Source organism: Oncorhynchus mykiss, chromosome 5 (assembly GCF_013265735.2).
Source record: "Oncorhynchus mykiss isolate Arlee chromosome 5, USDA_OmykA_1.1, whole genome shotgun sequence".
Lineage (NCBI taxonomy): Eukaryota > Metazoa > Chordata > Actinopteri > Salmoniformes > Salmonidae > Oncorhynchus > Oncorhynchus mykiss.
This window is the reverse complement of record NC_048569.1, coordinates 11,597,517-11,618,882: the sequence shown is the minus strand read 5'-3', so window position 1 is coordinate 11,618,882 and position 21,366 is coordinate 11,597,517. Positions and strand designations below refer to the sequence as shown.

The 21,366-nt window shown below is 42.0% G+C and overlaps 1 non-coding gene across 1 annotated transcript; it reads right to left on the bottom strand.

The window, feature by feature from the left end:
• Positions 1-17,350: 17,350 nt before the first annotated feature.
• trnaa-agc lies at positions 17,351-17,423 on the bottom strand. The gene has a single exon. It is a non-coding gene; the product is annotated as a tRNA-Ala (tRNA).
• Positions 17,424-21,366: the final 3,943 nt, after the last annotated feature.

Here is a 21,366-nt window from a genome sequence, read left to right as displayed (position 1 = left end):
AAATCACAAAAATTATCAATGGAAATCAAATTTATCAACCCATGGAGGTCTGGATTTGGAGTCACACTCAAAATTAAGGTGGAAAACCACACTACAGGCTGATCCAACTGATGTAACGTCCTTAAAATGAGTCAAAATGAGGCTCAGTAGTGTGTGTGGCCTCCCTACAACGCCTGGGCATGCTCCTGATGAGGTGGCGGATGGTCTCCTGAGGGATCTCCTCCCAGACCTGGACTAAAGTATCCGCCAACTCCTGGACGCAACGTGGCGTTGGTGGATGGAGCGAGACATGATGTCCCAGATGTGCTCAATTGGATTCAGGTCTGGGGAACGGGCGGGCCAGTCCATAGCATCAATGCCTTCCTCTTGCAGGAACTGCTGACACACTCCAGCCACATGAGGTCTAGCATTGTCTTGCATTAGGAGGAACCCAGGGCCAACCGCACCGGCATATGGTCTCACAAGGGGTCTGAGGATCTCATCTCGGTACCTAATGGCAGTCAGGTTACCTCTGGCGAGCACATGGAGGGCTGTGCGGCCCACAAAGAAATGCCACCCTACACCATGACTGACCCACCGCCAAACCGGTCATGCTGGAGGATGTTGCAGGCAACAGAACGTTCTCCACAGCGTCTCCAGACTCTGTCACGTCTTTCACATGTGTTCAGTGTGAACCTGCTTTCATCTGTGAAGAGCACAGGGCGCCAGTGGCGAATTTGCCAATCTTGGTGTTCTCTGGCAAATACCAAATGTCCTGCACGGTTTTGGGCTGTAAGCACAACCCCCACCTGTGGACGTCGGGCCCTCATACCACCCTCATGGAGTCTGTTTCTGATCGTTTGAGCAGATACATGCACATTTGTGGCCTGCTGGAGGTAATTTTGCAGGGCTCTGGCAGTGCTCCTCCTGCTCCTCCTTGCACAAAGGCAGATGTAATGGTCTTGCTGCTGGGTTGTTGCCCTCCTACGGCCTCCTCCACGTCTCCTGATGTACTGGCCTGTCTCCTGGTAGCGCCTCCATGCTCTGGACACTACGCTGACAGACACAGCAAACCTTCTTGCCACAGCTCGCATTGATGTGCCATCCTGGATGAGCTGCACTACCTGAGCCACTTGTGTGGGTTGTAGACTCCGTCTCATGCTACCACTAGAGTGAAATCACCGCCAGCATTCAAAAGTGACCAAAACATCAGCCAGGAAGCATAGGAACTGAGAAGTGGTCTGTGGTCACCACCTGCAGAACCACTCCTCTATTGGGGGTGTCTTGCTAATTGCCTATAATTTCCACCTGTTGTCTATTCCATTTGCACAACAGCATGTGCAATTTATTGTCAATCAGTGTTGCTTCCTAAGTGGACAGTTTGATTTCACAGAAGTGTGACGGACTTGGAGTTACATTGTGTTGTTTAAGTGTTCCCTTTATTTTTTCGAGCAGTGTATAGAAAACATTTTAATTTCTTGTTGGACATTTAAAAAAATAAAAAACACCCGCAAACCAGCTCCAAGTGATTTTAATTTTGGAAATCTGTTACGAAGTATTCTGAACCATAATAGCGATACTGTATATGTGATCATATACATTTGTAAGCAAGGTTAGATAATATTTCTACTCAAATAATATGTATGCCCCCTGACCATTCACTCAAGAAATAGAACCATCCTTTGGCTGAATCTAGTTTATGATCCCTGTTCTATACCATATGATTATTTCTCTGTGATTTGTCCTGCAGAATGAATGTTTGTGAATCTTATTGTAATACGTGTTGTGTTTTCATATTCATGTTCTAGTAGGTAGTAAAACATGTAAGCGTAAAAAGACCGTCCACGGACGCGTTCCAGGCCGACTACATTGCAGACATTGCATCAATAGTCGTCTGCGATGTAGCCAGCCTGTAACGTGCCCACTGTCTTATTTTTCCCCTTAGGTGGTTACTGGCTCCAAAAGTGGCAACGTCCACCTGTCAATAGGCAAAACGGGTGGCGGCAGCAGCAGCGTACCCCCTGGGAGTGATGCACCCTGGGAAACACCTCTGAGATGTGAGATTAGTGAGCTGTTCCAATTAGATCTGCTTCAGATATGAATCAGAACAGGTGACTATGTCTGTACTCAGTTTCGCACTCGTGGTTGGACTTCTAACGTTTGGGACGGTTGGTGTCCAGGGAAGCCGCATAGGTGAATACGGATGATTTTTGGATGCGTGAGCTGCATTTCAATGCTTGTTAGTGTAAGAGCGAAGTGGAATGAGTGATTGAACGTTACATATTTGTTTGCTTTCTATATAGAAAGGAACTTGCTGACCTCAATAAGGTGTTTTTAACTGTAACATTTCAGTCTACAAAACATTTGAACACGCCTCAGATTTGTGAGGAATGTGTGTGATATAAATGTTGCGCTTTGGTGTGTTTGGAATCAATAGAAAACTGGAATGACGAATTTGAGAAGGATTGCAATTTTCTAAAAGCTAGTTTTTTTTTTTGTATATGTTTGAATTTTAACGTCAACTAAGCCTCATAATAGGATGCATCAACCAGGTACCTGTTTTTCAGGTTCATGCCTCTAAAAAAAAATTTTTTTTAAAAGTTATACTTTTTCTTACTTTAACTCTGCATTGTTCGGGAAATGGCTCGTTAGCAATTCTACACCTGTTCTATTTGACTCGTGACATATACAATTTGATTTGATGTGCACAGGCAGTGTTCCTATCCAATAAGATAACAATAACCTCATTAAATTAATGCAGGTGTAACCGATGTGAAATGGCTAGCTAGTTAGCGGCGTGCGCTCTAATAGCGTTTCAATCTGCGACGTCACTCGCTGAGACCTTGAAGTAGTTATTCCCCTTGCTCTGCATGGGCCGCGGACTTTTGTGGCGCGATGGGTAACGATGCTTCGAGGGTGGCTGTGGTCGATGTGTGCAGAGGGTCCCTGGTTTGAGCCCAGGTAGGGGCCGAGAAGAGGGACTGAAGCCAAACTGTTACACAGGTAACAATTTGTTGCATTAGATTCCCGTATAGTATAATTTGTATGTAATATGATGTTCTGTACTTGTATTGAGTGCAGCAGAAATATCAAACGCAAACTAGGGTCTTTCAGGTTTTGAAAAACATTGCTTTTATTTGCTGTTTTACCTGTTATCTGCTCACAATGCTCAGGCTACCTGCTGTTCTATACTGTTAGAATGCTCATATACTGTTATGCTCAGGACAGTATCTTAATTAGTGTCTCAAGTGGTTATTGTTGAGTCACATATTCCCCTGGAAGTGAACATAAATAGCCCACAGTCAGACAGACTCACCATTTCCATACAGGATTTACCCAGTGTTTTACCCAAAAGGCTCAGACCTTTCTGTTTCCATACCGGTGTCTCACTGGGCCATGGCTCCGGCAAGCCCTGCTCTCACTTGGGGCCAAAGCCTGGCCACTGGTACTTTTCATTTTGCATTTACATAACAATGGCTAACTGTGAACTTTAACTCCTTTAAATATGGATTTTTAAGCCTTGAGATAATTGAGACATGGATTGTGTATGTGCCATTCATAGGGTGAATGGGCAAGACAAATGGTTTAAGTGCCTTTGAACAGGGTATGGTAGTAGGTGCCAGGCACACAGGTTTGAGTGTGTCAAGAACTTCAACTCTGCTTGGTTTTTCACGCTCAACAGTTTCCCGTGTGTATCAAGAATGGTCCACCACCCAATAGACATCCAGACAAGTTGACACAACTGTGGGAAGCATTGGAGTCAACATGGGCCAGCATCCCTGTGGAATGCTTTCAACACCTTGTATAGTTATTGCCCGATATATTGAGGCTGTTCTCGGAGCAAAAGGGGGTGCAACTCAATATTAGGAAGGTGTCCTAATTTTTTGTACACTCACTCTACATTAACATATAATTTATCTAATTATCTAAATTAAATATGCCGATTTAATATTCAAATGTATTTTCTAATGGTTCTGTTGAATCCTTTGTGCATCATCGTATTGTTTATATTTCTCTCTACTGTTCTTTCGTGATTAATCAAGTCACTCTGAAGGTGGTGGTGACATATGGCCCTGACGTCACAGTCACATGGGACGGCGGTGGTGGCTTGATTACCCAGTGTGCACTGCTCGTGGCTGTGGAGTGGGCGCAGGAGGTGGACATCTTTCTTCTGCCAAGGTGCATGTTTAAAGAGCACTTGATCAGCAGTAGATGATTAAATAATGGTGAATTTCAGATGCATTAGTTTTCCTATGTGTTTTAACCACAGTTTTGATCAAAGCCCTTTTCACATCACTAGTTCTCACAGTGTTTTTACAGTTTTTAATCTGCCTCGTCAATTGACATGTTTATGATTTAGGGAGGTTAGGGACAGCAACTATAGGGCTATACATGCTTTATTACTGTCTTGTGTGAACATTAGGCTGATGTATAACATGTATATTTCTATGTTCCCCTCTTAACAATTCAATTAACCATTTGATGAGTCATGTTCACATTTCAAAATGTTTGCCTGTGATTATAATCAATTGAAAATGCTATTGTTTGTTCTCAGCTCGGGCTCCTTCCTTTTTCTGAACCTTACGGGGGAGGTGACACACTCATTCCAATGTACCTGCTTTGACCAATCAGAGGGAGTCTACAAGTCACAGAGCATCAGTGTTGTACCTGGTGAGTGACCTTGTAATGAGAATCAGTCAACACTAGGATGCGGTTACTCAGTACTTTAATTGCTCCAAATATATTCTAAGTACTTTCAGCACTTTTCAATCTATTTGCTTATTATAGCTCAATATATTGATCTATCACTCAATTTGGACAGTGTGATCTGGCATGTCAGTGTTGGCTTTGCAGTAACTTCCAAGGCTGACGGTATGGGGATGTGTGATCTTCCACTACTACCATTTGTCATGTTGTACTTCAGGTTCACCAACTACCCCTCCATCATCAACCACCAACCAGGTGACCATGCTTGAAAGCCATGCAAATCAGAACATCATGTAAGCTTGCCATGTCTCTCTGGATGCTAAACAATGAAATGACCAGAATAAGGATGTGAATCAGGGTCTTATTGAGGGTAGACATTGACTATATCGTCCATGACCGTGCCATGTTCATACTGAATTGATTTCTCTATGCCACTAGAGGGCACAATATATATTTTTTTGTCCAATAACAAGCTGAGGCTTACTTTAGATATGTCTGAGAGGATGAGAGGATAATACGAGTTTACCAGTAAGCTTACTGTTAACAACATGACAATCGTATAGAAAAACTTATATTTTTTTCATTTAAGAATGAGTTCATTACATTTTTAGGTGGACAGACAGCACCTTGATGCCACAACATGCATGAATTTATGCTCTGGTCATCTACCATAACATTTCTCTCATCTCTAGTAGAGGAAGTTTAGTTTTCATACAGTTGCTAGCTGAACTTTATCTCTTCTGTAAACTTGGCAAGCACAGGTGTTCCATTTCCCATGTTTCCCCACAATAGTTGTGCCATATTGAATTCCCAGAATGTATCTTATCACTGATGTTCAGTTGCTCCTTTAAGACAAGGGATAGTGTTGTGCGTATATGATGTACGTAATTTTGTTTATAACCTCTCATGAATTCAAAACAGTGGGATTTTATCCACTTTTGCCTGGAAAAGTGGCCTTGTCTAAACAGCTGGAGGCCCATTTATGTACTGGTGGTCAGGGAGCGTGACGAGGCTAGGTTAACTCAATGACTGCATCACAACTGTAAACAGGAAAGGGAAACTCCAAGACTCAGATCTAATCGGAAAAAATGCTTTACCCCCTTAGGACACTTCTGTGTCAGAAGTACTCTTTGCGTCTCGATTTGGTCCTCTCCAAGTCTTCAAGAAATCCAATAATGTCAATTAACCTACTGCAATGTGAGAATTCCTTTAATACAAAGACCAATAATTAATTTATATATTGATTGTTCTGACAATTTCCCAACCAACACACACCTTTATAGTCAGTGTATGAAGTTTTATTGAAAGTTATACTGGCTTGACATAACTTTGTTAATTCTCAATCGTTATGCATCGCGAAAACCCCCTGGGCCATTCTGTAAGAACAAATCTTACTTGAAGTTATTGATGACACCACCTTATTGAAAACTGCACTGACTCACTCAAACAAACACTCTACTGCAAGTGCATAGTTGTTGAATCCATGTTTACATGATCTCTTTGTTGTGATGAGGTGACAAATAGGGAGCATCATTATCCAGCTTGTCAACCTGGGCCGTGTGGGTGGGTGTTTGTGTGTATGGGGGGTGGACGGCCGGACGGACGGGGGTGTTGTTTATCTGAATACTGATGACTTGCAAATGACAGAGAGCAGATAGCATGACTCCTGAGCCATCTAGCCAGTATTGCATAAACAGTTAACAGCATCAAGCCTTGGTAAGTCAGGATGGTTTGTAGCAAGCAGCCACTGCTAATGCAGCATGAAGCCCACAGCCTCAGATCCATTGGCACTCTGCTCTCATGTTTATCCCTGCATCAGAAGGAGTCAACAACGCAACAATTCTGAAGTTGCTTGTTTAATGGCAGTGAAGTCAAAAATGAACAACTTACACGGAAAATTGCAGTTTTTTCCTCACTTGTAGAAAAGTGAAAACTTTCCATCTATTCAACTTTAAATGAAATACAGTTCATCACAACAGATTAACAATGTTTGTTTGGTTTAATTACATGAGATTTTTAAAAAAAAATCCTTGGGAATTTATAGTGTGTTGTCTTCTCTCAGTGACTCTGTAACAGAGGGTGTCTTTGGGACCATTGCCGGAGGCCTACTCCTCTTCATCATCTATGGCTTCTGCAGGAAATGGCTGGGAGATGAGAGACTGAGAGCCATCTTCAGGTACAAGGAGGGCTCTGATCAGTTCCCCCTGACTGTTACTGTAGGCAGGTTAGACACTGTAACATGGGTCAATCCCGTGAATTATTATCATTGTAAGTCTATTGAAGAGTTAATTGTACTTTCACTTGCTTTTCTTTAGGTTTCCTCGCCTTAATCGAGTGGTAATTTATCAGATGTTCGACCACTGATCATCATCAACCAGACGATACTTTCTAGCAGGTTGCTCTGCCTGAATGTGTCGCTCAGGATAAGAGCTTTGGATAAATTACCAAAATGTACTGTATGTATTAATGAACAAGGAAACTATGTTCGGCTGTGATCAGAGCTACTTTAAAACCATGTTCGGCTGTGATCAGAGCTACTTTAAAACCATGTTCGGCTGTGATCAGAGCTACTTTAAAACCATGTTCGGCTGTGATCAGAGCTACTTTAGTGCCATGTTCGGCTGTGATCAGAGCTACTTTAGTAGCATGTTCGGCTGTGATCAGAGCTACTTTAAAACCATGTTCGGCTGTGATCAGAGCTACTTTAAAACCATGTTCGGCTGTGATCAGAGCTACTTTAAAACCATGTTCGGCTGTGATCAGAGCTACTTTAAAACCATGTTCGGCTGTGATCAGAGCTACTTTAAAACCATGTTCGGCTGTGATCAGAGCTACTTTAAAACCATATTCGGCTGTGATCAGAGCTACTTTAGTACCATGTTCGGCTGCTTTGAAACTATACTTCATAGACCCACAGCTTTGACCTTAAAATGATTCTGCATGTGCTGTCAAATACTTCATTAGCCAACCTATGAAGTACTTTGAAATTCATGTTTATTTGAAAGCCCTTCATCTTGAGTTTACGCTACAGTAGCATGTGTAACCTATCAGCCTTGGTTAGGTTCACTAGAGTCCCCATGGAGCTATATTAACTAGCACGAAAGGTAACAGAAGAGTATTAGGACACCAGAGACCTTCAATCTCCCAACCAAAAAGAGAGTGAGTCATTGCTAAGACTGGTTATGTCATTTAAGCTGTTCTGTAAAAACTTTCTGTGGGTTTTACCGGTGTTTTATTTTTAGGTGCATTTTTCAGAAGTAAGTGGAATATAACTAAGAACAAAACTACTAACTCAAAACTAACATTTGTAATGCCCTGTCTTATGTCCTGAACCTTTGATTGTGCATTCATTGTTTCACACATCTTTCATCCGAGTCATTCATGCAAAATCCAATTTTTTTTGTGAAATATCATGAATATTTCGGTCAGTCATTTAATCCACCAAAAAATACCTGATACAATTTTCTAAACAGAACCTTTTTGAAGTGCTAAACAAAAATAATAATAGCATTTAGCTGTAACTTGACATTTACACATTTTTCAAGTCTACTGCAAACCAAGATTTGGAGCATGTTGAGAAAAATGGCACATACAGATGTAGTATCTTTATAGGGAGGCAGGTAGCCTAGTGGTTAGAGAGGCAGGTAGCCTAGTGGTTAGAGAGGCAGGTAGCCTAGTAACCGAAAGTTTGCAAGATCGAATCCATGAGCTGATAAGGTAAAAATCTGTCATTCTGCCCCTGAACAAGGCAGTTAACCCACTGTTCCTAGGTCATCATTGAAAATAAGAATTTGTTCTTAACTGACTTGCCTAGATACATTTAACAAAATACAGGAAGATGTAGAAGAAATCATCCCATGCCATTTCTGCCTAATGCAACTCTGCACAAGATCACCTTTGCACTATGACTTGTTACTGTAACTACTACAGTATCACCTCTCTCTCTCTGCTTGACAACATTTGTCAGCTTAGTGTATCAATCAAATTCAGATAATGAACCTTTCATTCAATAGAATGAAATAAGAAGTATAGTACAAATACATAATGGGTATCAGAATAAAAATGTCAACATCAACAATAACACAGTTATTTTGAGTGATTTGCCCTGACAAATACAGACGTAAATAACTACAACAAATAGAGGTGCAATGACCTCTTAGAATGAAGTGAGACAAATGACGAATCCATTAAGCCAACATATTAAGTAAAGATTTCACTACAAGTATACTGTTCTATTCAAAACAGGTATTTCATTGTTCATTTCACCATTTTAAAATGGTAGCATATTCACTGAGTATATCAAACATTAAGAACACCTTCCTAATATTGAGCCCCCCCCCCCCGGCACTCATTTTGCCTTCAGAACAGCCTCAATTCTGCGAGCATGGACTCTACAAGGTGTAGAAAGCATTCCACAGGGATTCTGGCCCATGTTGACTCCAATGCTTCCTACAGTTGTGTCAAGTTGGCTGGATGTCCTTTGGGTGGTGGACTGTTCTTGAGGTGACCTAGGAAACTATATAGCGTGGAAAACCCAGCAGCGTTGCAGTTCTTGACACAAACCGATGCTCCTAGCACCAACTACCATATCCTGTTCAGAGGCAAGTATTTTATCTGGCACATTCACCCTCTCAATGGCACTTCATACACAATCCATGTTTCAATTGTGTCAAGGCTTAAAAATCCTTTAACCTGTCTCTTCCCCTCCATCTACACTGATTAAAGTTGATTGATTTAACAAGTGACATCAATAAGGGATCATAACTTTCACCTGGTTGGTCTATGTCATGGAAAGAGCAGGTGTTCTTAATGTTTTGTACACTCTGTTAATGTGATATAAAATGCTCCTTACCAAGGTCACCTTTTTAAGCAAGAAACCTGTTCAAGCACTCAAGGGCACTTAAATGTTCTTACATGTGATTGGTTGATGGAACGTCAATGTTCTTACATTTGGGTGGTTAATGGAACAAAGTACAAAGACACTCAGATGCTCCAGTGTAAATGTACTTAGAGATCACCCACAGTCTTTGCTGATGTTCTGCGAGTGTCTATCCTGTCTCCTATGTTGCTGGGTACATGTGTTTCATTCAGTGGAGGCTGGTGGGGGGCGCTGTAGGAGGACAGTCTCATCGTAATGGCTGGAATGTAATTAAGGGAACGGTATCAAACACATCAAAGATATGGAAACCACATGTTTGACACCGTTCCATTCCAGCCATTACAATGAGCCCGTCCTCCTCTATCTCCGCCCACCAGCCTCCACTGGTTTCATTAGTGGTTGCTATAGTACAACGTCATCATTTTTCTCAGGCAACTTTGTCTTCTGTATATTAGGTTTATCTATAAATGGTTCCAACAATGGATTGAATGAAAACTTTGTTGTTAATAATAAATTATGACTTTGTTTGTGACTTGTAACACTTTAATGTAGCTTTGATACGGCTCTGTTGTAATGGTAATAGCTTTGCAGTAGTAAATTTAACCATATCAAAGCGAATGAGTAACACTTAATCAAATATATCCAGGTTGTGGTTAGACCTCTTCATAGCACTTATGAATGAGAATGCATAATTAATTCCTCGTACAAAGCTTTGGCGATGAACACCCACACACGCATCTCGCTATCTCTCCTACACACATTTTCATTTGATAAACTGAATTGCTGGAAGTTGTTGGGCCTTCCTGTCACGTGTATCACTCTGTCTTGTAAACTGTAGCTGACTGTTGCTTGTGACTAATTGCAGAAGAACTGCAGTCTTCACCACAAAGGGCTCTGGGTTCTCTGCGTCACGTTGTGCCAAAACGAGGGGTTCTTAATTAGACTGAAAAAGTGCCTCAGTGGCATCCGACAATAGAGATGTGTTCAATAGGTGTTTTGAAAAAAAAGAAACTCTTCAATCAGGATATTGTGGTGTGGCGCACACACACACACACACACACACAGTCCACATTGCAGGACCTTTATCATTCAGCAGTAATTTTCCATGTCTTGTAGCTTCCACAAGAGACGTGTTTACATGTTCAGTTGTTTTTCTATGTTAATGCAACCTCAGCTCTAACACTGTTGTATTGTTTACTAAACACTTAGTCTCTGACTCAGACTTTATCAGTTCATTTGTGCCGTACAAGATAAAAGACATTCATAATGTACTATGCTTTACTTAGCCAGCTAAGCATTTGAAAATGTAGGACTCGATTTCAGATAAAACAGGAGGTTATCTTAAGCTGAAACTGGAATTAAGCTATTTTGACAAGTGTTTGTTTATAAGAATTGCTTTATTAGTTAGTTAATAGCTTCGTCATCTAATCTAATCACTTGTTTTTGGACTGACTTTAACCACATCTCCATCGGGGGGCGATATAGTTTCACCAACCACACACAACCCTGCAGATAAGAAGAAACAGCAATGAACTAACAGAATGGTACACAGGTTAGTCCTTTGTATTAATGAGACTATATCTCACAGATTTGTATTTTGCTTTGTCAGCCATACTAGTGCAACTGTGAATGTAGCAAACTGCTTCTCTTCATTCACAAAGATCCATAGTGAAGTAACTGAAAGCTATTGCAAATGGCTTTTATACACTGAGTATACAAAACATTATGAACACCTGCTCTTTCCATGACATAAACCAACCAGATGAATCCGGGTGAAAGCCATGATCCCTTTTCCATGTCACTTGTTAAATCCACTTCAATCAGTGGAGAAGACTGGAATTTTTCATCTTTTGTCTTGCACATGCACCCTCTGCATGCTACAAATACAGAATCCATATCTCAACTGTCTCAAGGCTTAAAAATCCCGTCTTCTCCCCTTCAAAGGGATATTATTACCTTCCACACAGTATCTTCTCGACATGGGTCATATTCACTAGACACCAAATGGAAGAAAATGGACCGAAACTGGGAGGAACTACCTTAACATGTCTAATAAGAACCTCTTGCTGTAGTTGCACAACGTTTTCCATAGCAAAACAGCTTGGTATGGTGTGTACCAATGAATACAACCCTGAACCAAACTGTGCTGCAGTGCTGCCTCATATTTTCTTTTCACGTTGTAATTTGCAGTCTAGTTCCAGCAACTACACTCCGTGTACAAAACATTAAGAACACCTTCCTAATATTGTTTTGCACCTGGCCTCAATTTGTCAGAGCATGGACTCTACGAGATGTCGAATGCGTTCCACAGGGATGCTGGCCCACGCAAACCCAGCAGCGTTGCAGTTCTTAGCACAAACCGATGTGCCTAGCACCTACTACCATACCCTGTTCAAAGAAAGGCATTTTAAATGTTTTGTCTTGCACATTCACCCTCAATGGTACACATACAGAATCCAAGACACAAATGCCTCAAGGCTTAAGTGCCTTTGAACGGGGTATGGTAGTAGGTGCTTGGTACATCGGTTTGTGCCAAGAACTGCAACGCTGCTGGGTTTACAGAGGGGGGGCAATACAGTATTAGGAAGGTGTTCTTAATGTTTTGGACACAGAGTAGTTGCTGGAACTGGACAGTTCAGGGTTGTATTCATTGGTACACACCATACCAAGCTGTTTTGCTATGGAAAACGTTGTGCAACTACAGCAAGAGGTTCTTATTAGACATGTTGAGGTAGTTCCTCCTCGTTTCGGTCCATTTTCTTCCATTTGGTGTCTAGTGAATATGACCCATGTCGACAAGATACTGTGTAGAAGGTAATAATATCCCTTTGACATCTCTGTGATCCAAGAGGTTTTAGCCCATAGAATTGGAAATTAGTTATTTAATAGGATATCTGTTTTTAGCCAGAGGGAAGGTTTCATTGGGTCCTGTCCAGCATCAATACACCAATCGGATGCATCTGACCTCACTTGCTAACGTTAGTGTACCGGCGATGTACTCTAATAGGCCAGAATCACTGGGTACAATGTCACACGCAGCTGCTCAAGTACAAACAGATTGGGTTACCCATTGGGAAATGGTAATATAACATTGTTCGGGACATCATTCATGTTTTCATGATTTGCTCTGGAAAAGTTTATTGCTGATATGGTTATCAAAGATGAAATCTGAAACGTGTGTCTTGATGAGAGCCTAATGAGGTCTACAGTCTTGTCAGGTTATGGAAATCGTTACACGCGCGTACATTGGAGCGCACAAGCCAACACAGGGCTCTTCAAGTCTTTGATGTACAGAGGGGAACACTGATTGTCTTCAGTGTCAGGGCATGATTGGAACATTCCCTCTCAATGTCTGTGCCCCAAATGGCACTCTGTTCCTAATATAGTGCACTACTTTTGCCCAAGGCCTATAGAGAGAGGCTGCCTTTTGGGACGCATCTAGATTTTTAAGCAAATGGAATGTTGACTTTGGAATATGGCAGAATCGCTAGCTGGCAGAATACAGCGGGGCGGCCTGTCTTTACAGGTATACGGGATTCAGTGAATTTCCACCCTGTTCAATTACGGACAGCATCCTTGTCATTAATGCAGCTGGCATGCAACGGAATGCTTTCATCAGTGTTAATGGATGGTTACCCAATGCAACAACACATCTTAGTGATGTATTTTTCAGATATTTTGAAACATTGCATTCCATTACATAGAGTTCATCTATGCTACCAGAGACAAAAAGCCTGTATCTCTTTGGAAAATGACCCATATACAGTATAAGATATGGGGGTGGCAAAATCAAAGGTCATGGCTTTGCTCCTTTCTCGTTGCCAGAGGAATATGGAAGTCCTATTTAATCAGTTTTCATATTTTTTTCTATGTTGAGTCATAGCAGGAAAACAATTTGCAATTGGCAATTTTTAAGGTAGGCTGTGCAGTAGGTAGGCAGTGCAGTAAGTAGGTTGTGCAGTAGGTAGGTTGTGCAGTAGGTAGGCTGTGCAGTAGGCCTATTTCAAGGTTTCATGGGTGAAAATGAATGAAAATAAAGACTTTGTTGACAATGGACATTGTTCACGCTGGACATTCGAAAAGCTTCATGCAGCTCGTGCTGGTAGGCAAAGCAATTTTTCCTATGCTTACAAACACAGTGATCTGAAGAATAGGGGTTGGCAGATAAATTACATGTGACAATCAAACCTACTTGAAGGTAATGGGGCTCACGGTTGACCCTAGTGACCAGTTTCCACATCGAATACAGAATTGTATCACGGGTGACCTGGCTGGTAACTATAGCTATCCTTAATTGGTTCAGGTGTTTATAGGTTAAAGTTGAAGAAATGTAAGGTAGCAACATTACCTGTATTTTCTATCGCTATTACTGTGGTGTGAATAAAGTAAATTATATATTGGGGAACAATCTGAATGAGACCCTATGACTTTAAAGGTTTGTGATATTCCTCCCTAACATAGACTAGACAGTTTTCACTTTGTATCGATCGGAAAGGGTCTTCATCACTTGCTGCGCGGAGTGGTGCAGTGGTCTAAAGCCCTGCATCTAAGTGCTTGAGGTGTCACAACAGAAACCCTGGTTCGAATCTAGGCTGTATCACAACTGGCCGTGATTGGAAGTCCCATAGGGCGGCGCCCAGTGTCCGCCTGGTTTGGCCGGTGTAAGCCATCATTGTAAATACGAATTTGTTCTTAACTGTCAAAGAAAACGTGTGCTGCTTCAATAGCAACCATCCCAGGTACAAGCCCCATAGCCTAAACTTTAAGATATTTCTGACAGAGTGCTACATCAAAATGCTACCCTCTAAATGCTCATGAAACTACACGGGCTTAAACGACACTGAAAATAACCAAGTTTATGTGGAGCACAGTTAGTGCATGTCATCATCGTCATTATCATGGTCTAGGCCTGTGCACGTTGATAGACAGTGGACACCCAGAAGTGTATAGAAAAAATAATAGCCTACAAACAAAACAGGGTGTACAGAGGGGAACTCCCACCTTGCCTTGCATATGCTTGGCTGTTGGGGGGGGGTTTGTGACAGCTGTGTCGAGGGCGCCAACTCGAAAAAGATAGTGTCTCGGGTGTCCTCGCATGCCCGAGATGGCGGCTAAATTCCCCCTGCACCAATTAGGGTAACAGGTATGTGGTAATAGGCAATCTGGGTAAGAGGCAAGAGGCAATCTGGGCAAGAGGCAATCTGGGCAAGAGGCAATCTGGGCAAGAGGCAATCTGGGCAAGAGGCAATCTGTGTAAAAGGTAATCTGGGTAAAAGGCGATCTGGTCAAGAGGTAAAATGTGATCTGGGTAAGAGGTAAAAGGTCATCTGGGTAAGAGGTAAAAGGTCATCTGGGTAAGAGGTAAACAGTCCCACTGCTTTCTATGCCCTTCTTATTCCTGTGTGTGTGTGTGTGTGTGTGTGCGTTTGTTTGTATGTTTATGTGACAGCAGTGTGCACGCATGTGTGATGACATCCCGGATCAACTGGGAAAGGCTGTGGAGAGCTGCTTACTGCGGTGGCCCCACAAAATGAAGGGATTGATCATTCTGACAACTGCACTGACACCATGCTGAACATTCCAATGTCAGCCAAGTCAACAACACAAAGGGACAGTCATTGGTACGAGTGTCTGTCTGCATTAACAGCCTATAGGCCTACAACAACTACATTTGGTTTTTGGTCCTTACAACTTTTATTACAATGCAATATACAACAATTATGTAACACAGTTACAAATAGGAGCTCATTGATCATGGATTAATCAATTCTTAATTGTATGCTGGGTTTCCTGCAAGGAGAGGGAATGAAGTGTAATGTAATGCCTAATACACTGTCATGTTTTGCGTTGACCAGCCCAAGGAGAGGTAATGGGCATAGGAAGCATTGGGACTTCTTAATCCCCACGATGCTTATCAAAGTAGTATAGTGGAGGTATACGCCGTATAAAGTAATAAGGCTGATGGAACAGATCCGAATGTTTAGCTTAAAATGTTGATAAACTAATATTTCTTCACGTTTTAAGTGCAGCAATGTGCACACGGTGGTAGACCTACACGCAAACGTTCCAATTTGCGGGAATACGCCATTCTAAAATGTGCACTGCAAATGCAAGCTGTTTCGTGGACAGAGATGGAAATATCAGTTCAAAATTTTGAAAGAGGGGAGATTTAAAGATGCAACAACTTTCATGGGTTGCTAATGTGGCTAGGAAAATGCCTTTGACTGCTAGACAATGAAATTAAGTTGAAAGAAAACCCTTAGAACAGGATAACGCAGATGAAGTCTTTATAAAATAACTGCCTTCACGTTTCTATGGAGTGATTTTGGCTATAGGCTACTTTGAAGCAAGGTAAGACATGCCTCATAATATGAGGTAAAACGTCCAGCTTTCAAACAATTAAGGAACAGGAAAAAAATAGCAATGCTAATGATAGGTCTAACCTAACCGTCTTCTTGTAGATTGAAAGGCTTTCCCTAAAACCGCCAATGAAATGTTAACTAGCTACATAGCTACAAAGTAGCCTATGCCCACCTGGAAAAAATATATAATGATTATTTTCATCAATCTAGTGGCCACTCCCTCTCATGTGCACACTGCTAACCAAATAACAGTGGTAGGTGTTTTGTACAGTTGAATCTACAATCCAAAATCAAAACGTGTTCGTCTTCAAAAGTGTTCTCCTGATGTGGTTTAAGCATTGTCGTGGACTTAGAACATCCAATTTGGCTGTTTTTCTATATCAAAAAAAAAGTGAGATTGAGAGTGAAAACATGGGAAAAATTTAGCAAAATCTGAAACCTGTGAATTTCTGACTCCTTTAACAGCCTTATTTATCTGTTTCAATAGTAGGACTACTATTAGCCTACTTGCACAGTACAGCTGGGGTTGGCCTGACTGTGAAAGACCAATATGGGATTCATAATTTTTAGATCATTCAGAGTGTATGTCACTGTTTGTCATATACTTTTTCACACAGGGCGCCTTTCCTTCACCAGCGGGCGTTTTGATATTTTGGGGCAAAATTAGAGTATACTCACTTTTCCGGGCACCACTACACTAGTGGGTGCAGTGGGACCTCTTACCCAGATTGCTGCAGGGGGAATCTACCCGTCATCTCAGGCATGCAAGGACACCCGATATGCTCTCTGTTTACAGTTGACGGCCTCGACACATCTGCCACAAACACAAGATGTTCATCTGTTTGTGTGATAACACACACAATGAGACACACGGCTGATCTCATGCCACAGCTGTTCATCTGTTTGTGTGATATCAACACACACAATGAGACACACGGCTGATCTCATGCCACAGCTGTTCATCTGTTTGTGTGATATCAACACACACAATGAGACACACGGCTGATCTCACGCAACAGCTGTTCATCTGTTTGTGTGATATCAACACACACAATGAGACACACGGCTGATCTCACGCCACAGCTGTTCATCTGTTTGTGTGATAACACACACAATGAGACACACGGCTGTTCTCATGCCACAGCTGTTCATCTGTTTGTGTGATATCAACACACACAATGAGACACACGGCTGATCTCACGCCACAGCTGTTCATCTGTTTGTGTGATAACACACACAATGAGACACACGACTGATCTCATGCCACAGCTGTTCATCTGTTTGTGTGATATCAACACACACAATGAGACACACGACTGATCTCATGCCACAGCTGTTCATCTGTTTGTGTGAATGAGGGATCTTTTGTCCAGGGTGCAGTGTATGAGGGTATGGAGAGTGTGTGTGACAAAATAATGTACCTTGGAGAATACGGGCATCGATCCCGCTACCTCTCGCATGCTAAGCGAGCGCTCTACCATTTGAGCTAATTCCCCAGCTGTTAGAAGTGGCCACAAGGAGTATTGTAGAAGCTTCCGCCCTGGCCACGTGATCCTCTTGGCTTACTTGGTAACTTACTCGCTAGCAGTTGCTGAGCCATCATGACTCGTAACAGCTGTCATTTTTGGCAAGTTTGGCTGGTTAGCTCAGTTGGTCAGAGTGTGGTGCCATCAATGCCAAGGTTGCAGGTTCAATCCCTGTACTTGCGATAAGTTGTTTTTTGAGTGCTTATGCTCTGTACCCCTTGCAGATGTGGTGTGTGCTTGAGAGAGAGAGAGATACCTTGCTATACACAGTGGACTATGTATCCAAGCCCTTCCATAAATAATATAAATTATGCAACCATGGCGTCTGACAGGTGTAGGCCTATCATACGGCTGAGAGGTACCAGCTGTAAATGTAAAAACTCTGTAGTAACAGAGATCTTCTAAAGGTGTTACATAATATCACAGTATTATTATCTAGACTAGAGCCATACTGTAACACCTGGCTAGGGGCAGTGCATCAAAAACAACAGTCATAATGACACACAGTATTGATTGTACACCAAGGTTAGCTAGTGTACTGTCTTGCACATCCCTGCATAATGTGTGGTGTCACAGTTTGGAAGCAGGACTGGGGACAGCTTTGCCCAGAGCTCCCAAAACCCTGGGCTATTTCCCAGGCGGATTGATTCTTCCATGACAGACAAAAGACTAAATGAGGACACAGATATTGATCTGAAACTGGATTAAAAACTAATCTGAAATATACCCTGAGAGTTTAGGTATCTGTGGATATGTTAGTATCGTTGTTGTACTCCTAGAAGCCACATGCCCTGTAACTGTATCCTGTATTCCTACCTTGTATCTGTTAAGACCAGTTACCCAGTGCTATTTGTGGATGTCACTGCAGTTTAGTTAGTAACAAAACAAAAGTATACTGACCTTCATTAGGCTATAAAGTTATTATTTATTTATTAGAAGATCACTGAATGACAATCAAAACTAACTAGTAAATAGAACTAGTGATGTTATGTTCTCTGACATCTTGAACAACTAGCTGTTGCTTCAAGTTGACCTATATATCTCCAAACCAGTAAGTGGTGTCCATCCAAACCAGTAAGTGGTGTCCATCCAAACCAGTAGGTAGTGTCCATGACAACATTGCACACTATTGTTTTGTTTTATGGTAAACACACACTGCTTTCAACAGGTCAGTAGAATAGAAGAAACAATACAACCAAACACAACCGCAGGCAGGTTTGTTCAAATAGTGTTTGACTTTCACCCTGATAAGAAAGATCTATGTCAGGCTTTGTATGAGTGAATAGACTATACTAAATTGTCTCTCTCTCTCTGCTCTCTCTCTGCTCTCTCTCTCTCTCTCTCAGAGGTTTTCATTTTATTGCCCTCTTGCATGTGTATCCTACCTACCTGCAAAGCGTTTCACAATAAGGCTTGGTTTTGTCTTGCCACCACAATTAAGTTAACTCAACGCAATGAATGCCTCATCACCTTTTTATCACCAGGCTTGTTTTATTCATGGCATTGTGCTCCTTTATACATGTCTGGAGGGGATTTAAGAAGGATGGTTTTGTGGTCTCAGTGCTGTGTCAACATGTCCAACAGAAGAGCTACCTGTGCACAACCATACCATAGACTCAGAGAGTGACTGGCCAGATCTGAATACCCATACTAACGTACTACATAAACTGAATACTTACTTTGGCGTTTTATCTAGTAGAATTCATACGTCTTTTCACACGTACGTGTTTGACAGCAGCTGATAATCAGATAAATTGATGCACTGTAGCAAAATGAACGCATGACAATAGTCAAAGCAATCGCACATCATCATCATCATCACCACCACCATCTAATTTTTAACTTTTGGATTTAACCAGGATAGTTCACTCAGCAACAATCATCTAATACAACAGTCCATGAATTGACTTACGTCACCTCCTAAACTGAATATCCAACCCTGTAAAACAGAGTAAATTATCTCAGGTAAACTAACTGGTAGGGTGAGGTCTCAGAAACTAACTGGTAGGGTGAGGTCTCAGAAACTAACTGGTAGGGTGAGGTCTCAGAAACTAACTGGTAGGGTGAGGTCTCAGGTAAACTAACTGGTAGGGTGAGGTCTCAGGTAAACTAACTGGTAGGGTGAGGTCTCAGGTAAACTAACTGGTAGGGTGAGGTCTCAGGTAAACTAACTGGTAGGGTGAGGTCTCAGGTAAACTAACTGGTAGGGTGAGGTCTCAGAAACTAACTGGTAGGGTGAGGTCTCAGGTAAACTAACTGGTAGGGTGATGTCTCAGATAAACTAACTGGTAGGGTGAGGTCTCAGATAAACTAACTGGTAGGGTGAGGTCTCAGGTAAACTAACTGGTAGGGTGAGGTCTCAGGTAAACTAACTGGTAGGGTGAGGTCTCAGGTAAACTAACTGGTAGGGTGAGGTCTCAGGTAAACTAACTGGTAGGGTGAGGTCTCAGGTAAACTAACTGGTAGGGTGAGGTCTCAGAAACTAACTGGTAGGGTGAGGTCTCAGAAACTAACTGGTAGGGTGATGTCTCAGGTAAACTAACTGGTAGGGTGATGTCTCAGGTAAACTAACTGGTAGGGTGAGGTCTCGGGTAAACTAACTGGTAGGGTGAGGTCTCGGGTAAACTAACTGGTAGGGTGAGGTCTCGGGTAAACTAACTGGTAGGGTGAGGTCTCGGGTAAACTAACTGGTAGGGTGAGGTCTCGGGTAAACTAACTGGTAGGGTGAGGTCTCGGGTAAACTAACTGGTAGGGTGAGGTCTCGGGTAAACTAACTGGTAGGGTGAGGTCTCGGGTAAACTAACTGGTAGGGTGAGGTCTCGGGTAAACTAACTGGTAGGGTGAGGTCTAAGGTAAACTAACTGGTAGGGTGAGGTCTCAGGTAAACTAACTGGTAGGGTGAGGTCTCAGGTAAACTAACGGGTAGGGTGATGTCTCAGGTAAACTAACTGGTAGGGTGATGTCTCAGGTAAACTAACTGGTAGGGTGATGTCTCAGGTAAACTAACTGGTAACATAATGAGTTACAACAACAATGGCAACCATCACCTCAAACCACATCAAAGGCTTTCGTACCTTTGGATACATTTTCCATTGTGTGATCAAACATCGCAGAGATGAAAGGAAACCGGAAGGAAGGGGAACTCCCGTCTGGTGTTGTGCCATAAGTTATGTTACTGCTGATACTTTTAGTTGCAGTGCAGGAGCAGGCTCTGAGCAAGCTCTACAAACCCTGCAAACATAGGAATGACAAAGCTGTTAGTTGTATACCAACTTATTATGCAGACATGAACTATATGATATACAATGATTGTCCATCTACCAACCAATGGACCACTATTAGTGATGGATTCTTTAGACATATAATATTCTCTCTTTGATCCAGAGTGATAGTAAATAGTTTTTATCTGGGTGGGTCAACATATATGGATCCTGATGTTTTTACCTTGTATAAGGTCAAAAGCCGAAATCAAAGAAAGGAACAGCTGTTCAAAAGATGGTTGGTCTTTTGGATGGTGTCTGTGTTTTATGGAAATGTCAGTTCAATGTTGCCTTAAATCAGTGGTGTAATGTCATGCTTTTTCAAATTCAAAATGGATCAAATGTGGGAGGTCAAAGGGACACAATCTAGCCCACTTGTAACAATGGAGGTCGCCATGGATACTCAGCTGTGGTCAGAACGGAATAGATGTAGCATTGCATATCGCTGTCATCCATCTAGCACAGCTGTGGTCAGAACGGAATAGATGTAGCATTGCATATCGCTGTCATCCATCTAGCACAGCTGTGGTCAGAACGGAATAGATGTAGCATTGCATATCGCTGTCATCCATCTGGCACAGCTGTGGTCAGAACGGAATAGATGTAGCATTGCATATCGCTGTCATCCACCTAGCACAGCTGTGGTCAGAACG